Below are 15,649 nucleotides of genomic sequence, written 5' to 3' on the forward strand. Positions count from 1 at the left end.
CCCCGTAACACTGCTCTCTCTCCCCATCCCCGCACACGCAACAAGGGCAGAGTCCCTCTGGTCCTCACCTTTCACCCCACCAGCCGGCAAATACAACACATAATCCTCCGCCATTTCCGCCACCTCCAACGTGACCCCACCACTCGCCACATCTTCCCATCTCCCCCCATGTCTGCCTTCCGCAAAGACCGCTCCCTCCGCAACTCCCTCGTCAATTCTTCCCTTCCCTCCCGCACCACCCCCTCCCCGGGCACTTTCCGTTGCAACCGCAAGAAATGCAACACCTGTCCCTTCACCTCCCCCCTCGACTCCATTCAAGGTCCCAAGCAGTCGTTCCAGGTGCGACAAAGGTTCACCTGTATCTCCTCCAACCTCATCTACTGCATCCGCTGCTCTAGATGTCAGCTGATTTACATCGGTGAGACCAAGCGTAGGTTGGGCGACCGTTTCGCCGAACACCTCCGCTCAGTCCGCAATAACCTACCTGACCTCCCGGTGGCTCAGCACTTCAACTCCCCCTCCCATTCCCAATCCGACCTCTCTGTCCTGGGTCTCCTCCATTGCCAGAGTGAGCAACAGCGGAAATTGGAGGAACAGCACCTCATATTCCGTCTGGGGTCCTTGCGTCCTTATGGCATCAACATTGAATTCCCCCAATTTGGCTAGCCTGTGCTGTCTCCTCCCCTTCCTTCACCCTCTAGCTGTCTCCTCCCACCCTCCCATCCGCCCGCCCTCGGGCTCCTCCTCCTCCTCCTCCCTTTTTCCTTCTTTCTATCCCCACCCCCCATCAGTCTGAAGAAGGGTTTCGGCCCGAAACGTCGCCTATTTCCTTCGCTCCATAGATGCTGCCGCACCCGCTGAGTTTCCCCAGCAATTTTGTGTACCTTTGACTTGAAATGGATTGACTTGACTTGACTTGACTTGAAATGGATTGACTTGACTTGATTTGACTTGAAATGGATTGACTTGACTTGAAGTGGATTTACTTGACTTTAAGTCGATTGACTTGACTTGATTTGAAGTGGATTAACTTGACTTGACTTGACGTGGATTGACGACTTGACTTGAAATGGATTGACTTGACTTGACTTGAAATGGAATGAAATGGATTGTTGGTCCTGCACTCACTGTGCTTGACTTGACTTGACCCACAACACCCGTGCTAGCACTCCAGAAAGCCACCCCTCCCCCCAATATTGGAATTGGTGGAGAGGTGGAATATTGCGTTGGGGGACCAGCCCTCCCATGTGAACCTGGGACCCAACGGGTCCCACAGTCTAGTATATTACTAAAACTCTCATCGTATTTGTTTCTATGTGTGTCTGTCTGTGTTCTCTGATTCGGTGATGTCATCCAATTATGCCAAAACGGTACATGATAGTGCTACAATTTTGGACCAGCTTACTCACAATTGTCACGTGGTGGTTCGTATCAAGTTTCGTTCAGACTGATATTATTTTTTACAAGTTATTGACATTTAAAACTTAAAAACATTATAAACAGTGCCCCCTCTTGCCCTTAGCAGCGTATGACATCACAATGGCATCTCATTTACATAAACTGCCCATTGATTTACAAAAAAAAATTGAGATTTTCATTCGGGGGGGGTGGGATGGGGGAGGTGAGTGCCAACGCATCACAATGTGATCTCATTTACATTTTAAAAAACTTGCTGTCCCCGATAAAAGCACACTGGATGCAGAAACGGACACAGACACAGACAGGACCCAGAGCCGTGCTCCTCCCTCCCCTCAGGCAGCTCAAGATGGCAGCCTTAAAAACCACCTGAATTTCAATTATTTTAAAATACAGCGCATGCTGGATACAGACATGGACACGGACTGGGCCTGGAGCCGCACTCCTCCCTCCCCATCCCACCGTTCCAGATTGCATTGGGGAACGAAGCCCAATGGGTCCCACTTGGGGTAGGGGGGGAGAGGGGTTATGGACAATGTTAACAAAGCCAGGATTCTCAGTCCGATGAGAGATTTATAGCATTGTTGTAAGGAGAGGGAGTGCGGGAGGGGACGAGGAGAAGATAGTTGTTTAATGTTATTTAAACAGATAGAGGGAGAGGAGGGGGGTAGGGAAGGGAGAGGGGTTACGGAGGGAGGCAGGGAGAGATTGAGGGTAGGGGAAAGGAGAGGGAGGGCGAGGTGAGGGAGGGAGTGGGGGAGGGGAGGAGGATAGGGGAAAGAGGGAGTGTGAAGAGGAGGGGCTGGGAGTGCTGGGGGATATGGGGAAATTAGAAGCGCAGTTCGGGGCTATGGGTGAGTGGTGGAATATTGCATTGGGGGAACTGGTTGCATTGTGGGAACGGGTGAATGGTGGAATATTGCGTTAGGGGAACAGGGCCGAATGGGTCCCACTTGGCCTAGTCTATCTATCTATCTTCTATACATAACAAAAACTCTGATTTTTGCTCTTCCGGTTTGCGGGGTTTTTCTGTTTGCGCAAATACAGTACGCGATAGCGCTACGACATTTCGCCTGGTTACTCACCGTTCTCCTATGCTGCGAGTGCAACAAGTTTTGTTCCAATTGGTGGTATATTGTAAACGTTATCGAGGTTTAAAAATCTTAAAAACCACATGTGCGCAAATTCCTTCAGTCAGCGCAGTGCAGATTGATCTCTTCTCCTGTCAGTCAATGCCACGGCCGGGATGGCAACGTCCCTTCCTGCCCCACCGGCAACGGCTTGTCCTGCCTCACTCACAAACTCCTCTCTCCCCTTCTCACAGTAACTTGTCTATCGTCTCCCCCACCACTGGCGGTGACTGCGGGAGGGGTTCTGTTGAGGCCCTGGTCCCATCTCCCTCTCCCTCATCACTCACCCCTCTCACCCACCCACCCTATGTGGCAATCGCGATCCCTTCTACCCATTCACCCAGGTCCATCTCCTCCACCACCGCGGTAACTCACCCTCACAGCCTTCTCGGATATCTTCTCCACCAGCTCATTGAAATCCGTGGTGCCCACCGTGACGAACACCGACTCCATCTCCCCCTCCCACAGCCCGTTGGAAGCAGTCGGGTATAGCGCGGATGGGCCGACCATCAGTAGCAGGCGGTCGGACAGGACGGGGATGGGCTGAGCGGCGGCTGAGCTGGAGTGGGCGGAGAGAGGGAGGGAGAGTCGGATTGCAGAGTGGCCGAGCAATTTGCGTGGAGTTTGAGTAACTCACACACACAAACATACACACACAATGCAAACTGGTCCAATCATCAAGTAAACAGGATGGCAACATCCCTTCCTGTCCCTCTCTCTGCCTCTGTGTACCTCTCTGTGATTTTGTGTCCCTCTCTGTGCCTCTGTGCCCCTCTCTGTGTCCCTCTCTGTGTCCCTCTCTGTGTCCCTCTCTGTGTCCCTCTCTGTGTCCCTCTCTGTGTGGGGTGGTTAGTGTGTGTGTGATGCTGCAGGCCGCCCCCCTCCCCCCGCAACCGCGCGTTGAGGGGACGGGACCCAGCGGATCCCACTTGGTCTCGTTTTTTTTAAAGTTTACAATGAGGGAGGGTGAATACGGGGAAATGAGCCGGCCTGCACAATTGGGGGCTATGGCTGAGTGGTGGAATATTGTGTTGGGGAAACGGGTTGCCTTGGCGGAATGGGTGAGAGGTGGAAAATTGCGTTGGGGAACGGGTTACATTGGGGGACCAGGCCTCCCGTGTGATAGGGATCCAACGGTTCCCACTTGGTCTAGTCTCCTTTAAACTTTGCCAATCTACCATTTATGCTATGCCCTCTAGTATTTGATATTACCATCCTTGGAAATGTTTATGACTGTCTACCCGATCTATGCCTCTCATAATTTTGTATATTTAGTTCAGTTTACTATTGTCTCATGTACCAAGGTACAGTGAAAAGCTGTTTTGTTGTGTGGTAACCAGTCAACACAAAACCTCTACACAATTACAATCAACTAGGTCTACCTGCAACCTTCGGTTTTCCAGAGAAAACAATTCAAGTCACTCGTCAGCCTTCTACACTGGAAAACATTTCCAGCCTGCCCAGCCTCTACCTATAACTCAAGCCTGCAAGCTCAGGTAATATTCTGGGGAATCTCTTTTGCATCCATTTCAACCTAAGGATAACCTTTCTATAGCTGGGTGATGAGAACTACACCAAATATTTCAAGTTTAATCTCAACATGAACTTGTACAGCTGCATCAATGTATCCCAACATTTACACTCATTACCCTTCCTAATAAATGCAAGTTTGCCAAATGCCTTCTTGACCACATTGTCCACTTGCCTCGCCAACATCCACTGGGCTGCCACTCCATACATGAGCACGCAGGCTTCCCCCCCGACAAGCTCCAAATTACCAAGGCCGAGTTCCGTCAGATGGAGGCCATGGGTATTGTGCATCCCTCTGACAGCCCGTGGGCCTCTCTGCTTCACATGGTCCCCAAAGTGTCTGGGGGCTGGAGGCCTTGTGGGGATTACCGCCGTCTCAATGACGACACGACAGACGACCGGTACCTTGTTCCTCACATCCAGGACTTCACGGCTCATCTGGACAGCACCAAGGTTTTTTCTAAAGTCGACCTGGTTCGGGACTATCACCAGATTCCGGTCCATCCGGACAACGTACCCAAGATGGCTATCATCACCCCTTTTGGGCTGTTTGAGTTCCTCCGGATGCTTGAACTAACTTGAACTTGAACTTGTTTGACCTCAAGTACGCCGCGCAGGCTTCCCAGCGACTGATGGACATGGTGGGCCGTGGTTTGGATTTCATATTTATTTATTTGGACGATATCCTCGTCGCCAGTCGCTCTCGCCAGGAGCACTGTGCTCATCTCCGGTTACTCTGTCAGCGGCTCAACGAGCATGGCCTGGCCATCAACCTGGCTAAGTGGCAGTTTGGTCTTAGTTCCATCAATTTCCTCAGCTATCATGTTACCCTGCATGTTGTGGTCCCGCTCCCGGACAAGGTTGAGGCTATTTGTCAGTTTCCTCGACAATCCACGGTGAAAGGGCTCCAGGAGTTTGTGGACATGGTGAACTTTTATCATCGTTTCGTGCCAGCGGCTGCTTGGATCATGCGGCCGTTGTTTAAGTTCCTGGTCAGTAAGCAGCAGGACCTCATATCGGATGATAATGGCGCGAAAGAGGCGCTGGTGCAGGCGTCGATGCTGGTCCATCTGCTCGTTTTGGTGTGCCGGTGGACATCTCGTCTGACAGAGGTGCGCAGTTCACATCCGAGTTGTGGTCTGCCATGGCCTGACTGTTGGGAGCTCAGCTGCATCACACCACGGCCTACCACCCGCAATCCAACGGTTTGATCGAGCAGTTTCACCACCACCGGAAGGCCTCCTTGAAGGCGCGACTCACGGGTCCGGATTGGTTGGACGAGTTGTCGTGGGTTCTGCTGAGTACAGAGAAGGTTCACCAGACTGATTCCTGGGATGTCAGGACTTTCATATGAAGAAAGACTGGATAGACTCGGCTTGTATTCGCTAGAATTTAGAAGATTGAGGGGGGGTCTTATAGAAACGTACAAAATTCTTAAGGGGTTGGACAGGCTAGATGCAGGAAGGTTGTTCCCGATGTTGGGGAAGTCCAGGACAAGGGATCACAGTTTAAGGATCAAGGGGAAATCCTTTAGGGCCGAGATGAGAACATTTTTTTCACACAGAGAGTGGTGAATCTCTGGAATTCTCTGCCACAGAAGGTAGTTGAGGCCAGTTCATTGGCTATATTTAAGAGGGGGTTAGATGTGGCCCTTGTGGCTAAAGGGATCAGGGGGTATGGAGAGAAGGCAGGTACGGGATACTGAGTTGGATGATCAGCCATGATCATATTGAATGGCGGTGCAGGCTCAAAGGGCCGAATGGCCTACTCCTGCACCTATTTTCTAGGTTTCTATGTCACGTGACTGTCCCGACCGATGACGAGGGTTCTGAAAACCCATCTTTACCACCAGGTGGCGCTACATGGGTCTATTTAATTCTCTATTTAGGACCATGTTCCATCATACTTAAACAAATGTTGTTAATATATATTCCGCTTGCAAACATTACCTTTTCTAAGTAATTTTCCTGATATTCACCTGTTAGTTACTGAAGGTACTCAAGATAATTTCTGCATAATCACCAAGCAGAAAATTATAACGAATCAATAGGGTGATTTCACCAAAGGTCAAATGAGCGTAGATCCCCACTCACGTGACCGCAAAATTTAACTGGAGGACATATGTCACTTCCGGTACATGTTAGTGAATGGGAAAACACGCACTTTCACACCCGTTAAAAACATGGAAAACGGCCGATTATTGAGCTGAAATTTTCTGTGCTAGTCGGGGTGACCGTGAAGCACAGCGATGTAAATTTTCAGTCCAAAAAAAAGATAGAAAGTAAGGTAAATTCAAGAGGGAGTTGAAGGTGCAAAAAGAGCGGAAGTGCTTAGCAGACATTTGCCGTGGAGATTTAAAGATCCAAAATATCGGGAATTATCGCGTTTGCTCGCTGCATTTCATCAAAAGTAAGGCATTATTGACTTTTTATCTTTATTCATTAGTTATATGAAAATTTTTTAAAGTGAAAAATCTGTCATTAAAATTGCTAAATCGAGGAGAATTCCCTGCTATTGATTTGCACTAATTATGCTGATATCTCGGTTTGGTGGCGTGTCTGATTGAAAGTCCAGGAACCTGAGTTTGGAGTTGCCTGGCCGCCTGTTACCGAGCCCTGGGGCGGTGTCATCTCCCTCTCATCTCTACACCTCTAATGCGTGTGTGACCAGCCTTACTCACCCGACTCCCCCGCTGAGAATTCTGCGTGTGTGGAATAAACCCTAGACTGTGTCAGTGAGGGGTTGTTTACATTGGCACTGGGGACGGAGGGAAGATGCCAGACAGACAGTCCCACTGCAGAGTACATACAGCCCTGTAGTCTGAGTCCGGCCACCGCCGCGGCTCTCACTCAACTCACGCTGAAAGATCTCGCCAGCCCTTTGGCTCGCTTCCACCGCCCTCGCTGCAACAACCAACTCACTCTGGGCGTTTTTGTCCAGTGCTCTGGTATCACCCGCCCGGCAGCCTCACATACAGAGCGACAACTGACATTCTTCACCATCCCTGTAGAGATGAGAGGGAGATGACACCGCCCCAGGGCTCGGTAACAGGCGGCCAGACAACTCCAAACTCAGGTTCCTGGACTTTCAATCAGACACGCCACCAAACCGAGATATCAGCATAATTAGTGCAAATCAATAGCAGGGAATTCTCCTCGATTTAGCAATTAAAAAAAAAAAATTGTTTATTTTATTAGAAGCTAATACAATACAAAACAATACAGTGGCACCTAATTTTAGGTGCCAACTATGTCATACCGTAATCCATTCTATGTACAACCTCTAGTTTTATGTTATGAGAAGGAAGTAAGCAAGACAAGAAAAAGAAAACAATAGAAAGGGGAAAGAGTGGAAAAATAGATGGTAGAAAGTAGAAAAATGTGAAGTGTGTATATAAAAATTAAAAATTAAAAATTTAAATAAAAAAGAAAAGGTGGAAAGTAGAAATAGAAGAGAAGGCCCCTTAAAAGAGAATTTTTCAAATCTATATTCGGAGATGTAGATCTATCCACGTCATGAACTGAAATCAGCAATCCTTATGGTACCGCTGCATCACATGATTCCAAAAAGTCGATGAAAGGTGACCAACTCCTTAAGAATTGGTCATATTTATCTATTAGTCGGAGTCTCATTTCTTCAAGGCGTGCTATGTCCATCATATTCCTAATCCACATTTTAACAGTTGGTATGGCTGTATTTTTCCAAAATTTAAGTATCAATTTCTTTCCAATTATTAACCCATAATTAAAAAAAACATTTTGGTCTTTATTTAAATTGGTATCTTCTCCTATTATTCCAAATATAATCCATTCCATTTTGGGTTCTATTCTTGACTTGAAGAGCTTTGTAAATATATCAAATATATCACTCCAAAATTTATTCAACTTTGTACATCCTACAAATGAATGTGTTATATTAGTGTTTTGAAACAAACATTTATCGCATCTGGGAGAGACGTTTGGATAAAATTTATTCAACCTCGTTTTTGAATAATATAGTCTATGTAATAATTTGAATTGAATTAAATTATGTCTTGCATTAATAGAACAGTTATGTGTATTCATCAAATACTTTTCCCATCTATCCTTTGAGATCTTTATCATTAGCTCATGTTCCCAATCTTCCCTTAGTGCTTCTGTTGAGGGTGATTCTCTATATAATATATTATTATAAAAGTATGATATTAATTTTTGTGAATCAGCCTTAATATTCATTGCTTCTTCTAAAGGGTCTAAAAATATAGTTTGAAATCTATGTGTATATTTCTTCATAAAGTCACATACCTGTATATATTTAAAATATTGATTATCCTTCAATTTAAATTTTAATTTTAATTGTTGAAATGATAACAGTTTACCCAATTCATACATATCCCCTACTTTCCTAATCCCCAGTCTATCCCATTGTTGATATGTGTTGTCGATGAGAGAAGGTTTGAATGCGGGGTTGTTCAATAGTGGGGTTAGTACTGATAAATTATTTAATTTCAAGGATACTTTTATTTGTTTCCAAATTCTTATTATATTGTGAATAATTGGGTTCTTCTTATATATTATACTATTCAATTTTATCGGTGAGAACAGGATCGTTCCTATATCGTGCGGATAGCACTCCTCTTTCTCCATTCTTATCCGGTAGGCGGCGCGGCTCTCGCCAGCAGCGGCCTCTGCAGTCCGTCTGCGTTTTTATTATTTTATGTCTATGTTTTAATGTAGTTTTTGTTATTTTTTGTTGGGGTATGTGTGTGGGGGGGTGGGGGTGGTGTGGGGGGGAGGGGGAAACTTTTAAATCTCTCCCTGCACGGGAGACCCGACCTTTTCTTTGTCGGGTCTCCGTTGTCGTTGGGGCTGCAACGAGGAGCGGCCTCCAACAGGAAAACCGGGGACTCCAGTGCCGACACTCACCTCACCGTCGCGGAGCTGGCCGAGTCCAGAGCGGGTGGAGCTGTGGTGGACGCTGCTGCGACCCGACCCCCGGAGATTCGGTGGCTGCAACTGCGGGTTTGGCGGACGGCACCGGGAGCCCGCGGGTCCCTGGAGGGAGACCGCTTTTCGGGGCTTCCGCAGCGGCGACTTCTCCCGCCCGAGTTGCGGGGTTGAAGAGCTCCTGGAGCGGGGCCTTACATCACCGCCCCGCGCGGCTTGGAATGGCGGCGGGCTGCGAGCGCGCACCGGGGGCTCTAACACCAAGACCCGGTGCGCGAACTTGCATTACCCGGCGTGGTTTAATGGCCACGGGACAATTCGCCATCGCCCGCCGGGGGCTTTGACTTTGACTCTGACATGGGGGGGAGAGTGCAGTGGAGAGAGAAGTTTTTTTGGCCTTCCATCACAGCAATGTGATGGATGTTTATGTAAAATATGTTGTGTCTTGGGTCTATTTGTTGTAATGTATGGCTGCAGAAACGGCATTTCGTTTGGACCTCACGGGGTCCAAATGACAATAAATTGAATTGTATTGTATTGTATTGTATTATCCACTCCAACTGCTGAGTGGAACTATCCAGCCAGTACATTATGTTCTTAATATGCACTGCCCAGTAGTAATACATAAAGTTAGGTAATGATAAACCCCCAACTTCTTTAGATTTGCACAAATGCTTTCGTTGAATTCTATGTGTTCTGTAATCCCATATAAAATTAGTGATAGTGGAATCTAGTTTTTTGAAAAAATATTTTGGAATATATATTGGGATCGCTTGAAACAAATATATTAATTGTGGTAAGAAAGTCATTTTTATAGCGTTAATTCTACCTATCAATGAGAGCGGAAGTGTTTTCCAAAATTTAATCATATCATTCAGTTTATTTAATAGTGGTATAAAATTGGCACTAAATAATGATTTGTGTCTTCTCGTAATTTGAATACCCAGATACTTGAATTTTTCTGTTGCAATTTTGAAGGGGAATTTTAGTAAATGTCTCGAATCCTGTGGTTTTAAAGACATAATTTCGCTTTTATTCCAATTTATTCTATATCCTGAAAAAGAGCCGAATTCCTCAATTAGTGTTAATAAGGTGGGTATACTCGTTTGTGTATTAGTAATATATAAAAGAATATCATCAGCATATAGTGAAATTTTATTCTTTGAATCCTTAGTGTTATATCCGTGAATATTCGGGTGATTTCTAATCTTTTCGGCCAACGGTTCTATCATAAGGGCAAATAGCAATGGTGATAAGGCACACCCTTGCCTATTACCCCTTGATAAGTAAAATTTTGGAGATAGCGTATTGTTAGTTAATATTCTTGCCGTAGGTCTATCATAAAGTAGTTTAACCCATCTAATAAAATTCTCTCCCATATTGAATTTTTGGAGTACCTTGTATAAATACTGCCATTCTACTTGATCAAATGCCTTCTCTGCATCCAGCGTGACAACTGAAATATCTTCATTGCCCTCATTATGAGAGTACATTATATTGAAAAGCCTTCTCAAATTATTAAATGATTGTCTTTTGGGTATAAATCCCGTTTGATCCGTATTTATTAAATTGTTAATATAATTATTTAGCCTTCTAGCTAGAATCTTTGCTAAAATTTTCTGATCCGTATTTAGTAGTGAAATCGGATAAGGGTGAGTTTTTAACACTGCCTAAGGATATTAATAAGAGGTTTGCCCAATTTTATCACAATTTATATACATCTAAAATAAATACAGATGTAAGTAAAATCACAAATTTTTTAGATAATTGCAAGCTCCCAAAATTGGATAATGTAGAACAAGAGCAATTAGGAGCACGGATTACTAGTGAAGAAATAAAACAAATAATAAACTCACTGAAAAATGGGAAGACCCCAGGACCAGATGGTTTTAGTAATGAATTTTATAAAAGATTTCAGGAGTCAATTATACCAAGATTATTCAATTTATACACGCAGGCTTATACCGAAAATAAACTACCAGAAACCCTAGCAGAAGCAACAATAACACTTATACCAAAAAAAGATAAAGATTTAGATTTAGCAATTTTAATGACAGATTTTTCACTTTTAAATCTTTTCATATAACTAATGAATAAAGATAAAAAGTCAATAATGCCTTACTTTTGATGAAATGCAGCGAGCAAACGCGATAATTCCCGATATTTTGGATCTTTAAATCTCCACGGCAAATGCCTGCTAAGCACTTCCGCTCTTTTTGCACCTTCAACTCCCTCTTGAATTTACCTTACTTTCTATCTTTATTTTGGACTGAAAATTTAGGTCGCTGTGCTTCGCGGTCACCCCGACTAGCACAGAAAATTTCAGCTCAATAATCGGCCGTTTTCCATGTTTTTAACGGGTGTGAAAGTGCGTGTTTTCCCATTCACTAACATGTACCCGAAGTGACATATGTCCTCCAGTTAAATTTTGCGGTCACGTGAGTGGGGATCTACGCTCATTTGACCTTTGGTGAAATCACCCTATACATAAAATGTAACAATTACATATTATATTAATGGAGATACCCTACAAAAAGTGACAGTAATTAATTTTGTTTTGTTCTAGTCGTGATTCGACAAATGCCCCATTTCTGTATGAAATCTTAAAACAAACGAAGTTTATCTCCCACGGCTACCAATTTCCAATGTTGGCGACTGGCCATCGGATACCAGCTGTATCCGTATCATTTCGCCATGAGGTGCTGTTCTTGCATTGCTGCTTATGGTCACAATGGATGTTTCCTTGCTGGGCAGACGTGCCGAGTTTACCATTTGCAAATAGCCCGTCCCCCCAAAAAGAAAAGATTATAACTGCACAGCAAGTGCTCATAGCTGGTGTCCCGTTAGGTGCAATATATAAGCCTCGGAGGAAAGTATTACTTGTTAGAGCAATTCTATTTTCGCATCCTTCTGCGTGCATTTCAAAAAACTCTTCTTAAAAAAAAAAGAATATGCATATATAATAGATGCAATAAACAAGATACAAACCATGCATAGTTTTTGTTTCTGGTTCAGGAGTAGCATAAGTGACACACGTGGTTAAATCTCCTCCTCTTGTGCCGGGGACTAAAGATAGATCGATGCCTGCGGGTGACGAGAGGTTGTAAGCTTCAGTGTGCTTGTGATCCAACGCTCACTGCCTGTCCTGCACCAGTGCTCAGAGGGTCAAATGCAAACAGAGTGAATCTGTGCGTCGGGTGCGTTCCTGTTTATATTTATCCTGCTGCAGAAGTCGGAGACATGTCTTGTTCTTGGTTATGGATCTTGTTGGGGTTCTGCTGGCAAACTGATGTTTTGTTTTACAGCCAAATATATCTATAATGTAAAATACCACCGCTTTCCGTATTATTAGCTGGCTTTATTGGACTTACCGTCTTGCATTGGCTGCTCCTTTTCCAGAATATAAGGTGTCTGCATTAACGGCACGAAGCGGCCTCTGATCCTGGGCCTTTCGACGGTAAGGAGGGAGTACGGTAAGGAGGGAGTTTTACACTGGACATTGAATGCCTACCCAGTGCACGGAGTATATGTTGATGGTGTTGTTATTATTTTTATATGTTGTCTGGCATGTGTCTTGGGGAATGTTTGGGAATATTGGGCCGAAGGACCTGTTACTGTGCTGTACTGTTCTATGAAGTCACGGGACATTGTTTAAGGGTTACAGTTTTCTGCCCTCTCTTCTGCAGTGCTTCTGGGGATCAGTTTCCACGTCGATTGGGAGTTTTCCTTTGTGCCACTTTCAGAGCCTAGACCAGCTCTTTACTTGTGATCAGCATCCCACAAGATGCATAGGAAAGAACTGTAGATGCTGGTTTAAATCGAAGCTAGACACAAAATGCTGGAGTAACTCAGTGGATCAGGCTGCATCTCTGGAGAGAAGGAATGGGTGACATTTCAGGTCGAGACCCTTCTTCAGATGTCTGAAGGGGGTCTCGACCCAAAGCGTCACCCATTCCTTCGCTCCAGAGATGCTGCCTGCCCCACAAGATGCACCCTACCTGGGCACGCCGATTATTATTGACAACCCTTAATTATTAACATTGCAGATGAACAGGTAGCGCTCAATTGTGGGGAGGTAGTTCATCGCAAATTCTTTATACTGGCAGTGGAACTAAGTGCAGAAGCAGTTAATTAACAACTTTATTAAGAAGGTAAATGTGGACATGAAAGTGAATTAAACAAGAAATAAAACTGTAGTCAATGTTTAGCCACTTCTGAAAAATGTGGGTAACTGCGCGGAGTGAATTTAATGTGAAAAGGAATAATTCAGCAATTTATGGCGACAAAGGGCGATCCTCAAGTTGCCGGGCCATTTGCACTGTCCTTGAGCAAACAATCAATGGCAAAACACCAGGTGAAAAGATGAATCGGTGTTTTAAAGTGCACAACAGTGAAAGGCCTGGATAGAGTGGATGTGGAGACTATATTTTCACTGGTGGGAGAGTCTAGGATCAGAGGACACATCCTCAGAATAAAAAGACGCATCTTTAGAAAGGCGATGAGGAGGAATTTATTTAATCAGAGGCTGGTGAATCTGTGGAATTCATTGCCACAGACAGCTGTGGGGCCCAAATCGTTGTTATTTTTAAGAGGATATGTATACTATTTAACATGAGAGTTCCCTTAACATTTTATGTTGATGCACGGAGGTGAGAAGATAAATTGGTTGCTTTGAAGTCAGCATTGATATGTGTGGTATTTAATGGAAGAGTTCTCTTAATATTTTATGTTGATGCAGAAAGTGAAGTTTACGGGTGGGGAGACTTTTTCGCTTTTTGTTTAAACAATTTTGCTTTTACTTTGGCCTGCTTCTATTCTTTAAAAAGATTCTTTAAAAAGATAGATTGCTGATCCCATCGTTCATCCAAGGTCCCAGATGTTTTTTGAACTTGGTTATCAACTTCCGCTTGCAAGACCAAATGGTACACAATAACTGAAGCTGCATGGTGAGAAGAATACTCTAACGCAGCTCTGTTGTGGGAGGGTCTCTACTCCAGAAAATTACAGCTAAGGTAGACAAAGGTGCTGGAGAAACTCAGCGGGTGCAGCAGCACATAAGGAGCGAAGGAAATAGGCAGACTGCCCAAGCGGAATATGAGGTGCTGTTCCTCCAATTTCCGGTGGTGCTCACTCTGGCCATGGAGGAAACCCAGGACAGAGAGGTCGGATTCGGAATGGGAGGGGGAGTTGAAGTGCTGAGCCACCGGGAGATCAGATTGGTTAATGCGGACCGAGCGGAGGTGTTCGGCGAAACGATCGCCAAGCCTACGCTTTGTCTCACCAATGTAGATGAGCTGACATCTAGAGCTGCAGATGCAATAGATGAGATTGGAGGAGATGCAGGTGATCCTCTGTCGCACCTGGAACGACTGCTTGGGTCCTTGAATGGAGTCGAGGGGGGAGGTAAAGTGACAGGTGTAGCACCTCTTGCGATTGCAAGGGAAAGTGGCCGGGGAGGGGGTGGAGCGGGAGGGAAGGGAAGAATTGATCAGGGAGTTACGGAGGGAGCGGTCTTTACAGAAAGCAGACGGGGGGAGATGGGAAGATGTGGCAAGTGGTGGGGTCACGTTGGAGGTGGCGAAAATGACGGAGGACTATTTGTTGTATGTGACGGCTAGTGGGGTGGAAGGTGAGGACTAGGGGGACTCTGCCCTTGTTATGAGTGGGGGGATGGGGAGAGAGTTACGGGGTACGGAAGAGACCCTGGTGAGAGCCTCATTTATAGTGGGGGAGGGGAACCCCCGTTCCCTGAAGAATTAGGACATTTCTGATGGCCTGGTGTGGAACACCTCATCCTGGGAGCAGATGCGGCGTAGACGGAGGAATTGGGTTTAGGGGATGGAATCCTTACAGGAAGCAGGATGGGAAGAAGAGTAGTCTAGATAGCCATGGGAGTCAGTAGGTTTATATTGGATGTCGGTCAGAAGTCTGTCACCTGCGATGGAGATAGTGAGGTCAAAAAATGATAGGGAAGTGTTGGAAATGGTCCAGGTGTATTTGAGTGCCGGATGGAAGTTAGTGGTGAAGCGGATGAAGTCAGTCAGTTGTGTGTGGGTGCAGGTGGTGGCACCAAAACAGTCGTCGATGTAGCGGAGGTAGTGGTCAGGGATGGCCCTGGTACGTCTCGAACAAGGGCCCCTGCCGATTGTTCGACGTACCCGACAAAGAGGCAGGCATAGCTGGGGCCCATGCGCGTGCCCATAGCTACGCCTTGTATTTGGAGGAAATGGGAGGAGTCAAACGAGAAGTTATTGAGGGTAAGGACCAACTCCGCTAGGCGGAGGAGAGTATCAGTGGACGGGTATAGGTTGATTCTCCGGTCGAGGAAGAACCAAAGGGCTTTGAGACCATCCTGGTGGGGGATGGAGGTGTAGAGTGACTGGACGTCCGTGGTGAAGATGAGGGGATGGGGGCCTAGAGAATGGAATGCCCGGAGAGTGTCTAAGGTGTCTTGAGCATAGGTAGGGAGGGATTTAACCAGGGAGGATAGGATGGAGTCAAGGTATGTGGAAATAAGTTCGGTAGGGTACGAACAGGCAGAGACAATGGGTCTACCAGGACAGTCAGGTTTGTGGATTTTGGAGAGAAGGTAAAATCGGGCCGTATGGGGCTGGGGAACGATGAGCTTGGAGGCTCGGGGGGGGGGGG

The 15,649-nt window shown here is 45.8% G+C and overlaps 1 protein-coding gene across 1 annotated transcript in view; it reads left to right on the forward strand.

Moving 5' to 3' along the window:
- The first annotated feature begins 12,112 nt into the window (after positions 1-12,112).
- LOC116974172 (phospholipid scramblase 1-like) overlaps positions 12,113-15,649 on the forward strand; it is a 52,709-nt gene continuing 49,172 nt past the window's right edge. Inside the window, exon 1 of the mRNA XM_033022361.1 lies at positions 12,113-12,198. The gene's annotated coding sequence lies outside the window, so the exon portion shown is untranslated. The remainder of the gene's footprint in view (positions 12,199-15,649) is intronic.

This window comes from Amblyraja radiata, chromosome 6 (assembly GCF_010909765.2).
Source record: "Amblyraja radiata isolate CabotCenter1 chromosome 6, sAmbRad1.1.pri, whole genome shotgun sequence".
In the NCBI taxonomy this organism is placed as follows: domain Eukaryota; kingdom Metazoa; phylum Chordata; class Chondrichthyes; order Rajiformes; family Rajidae; genus Amblyraja; species Amblyraja radiata.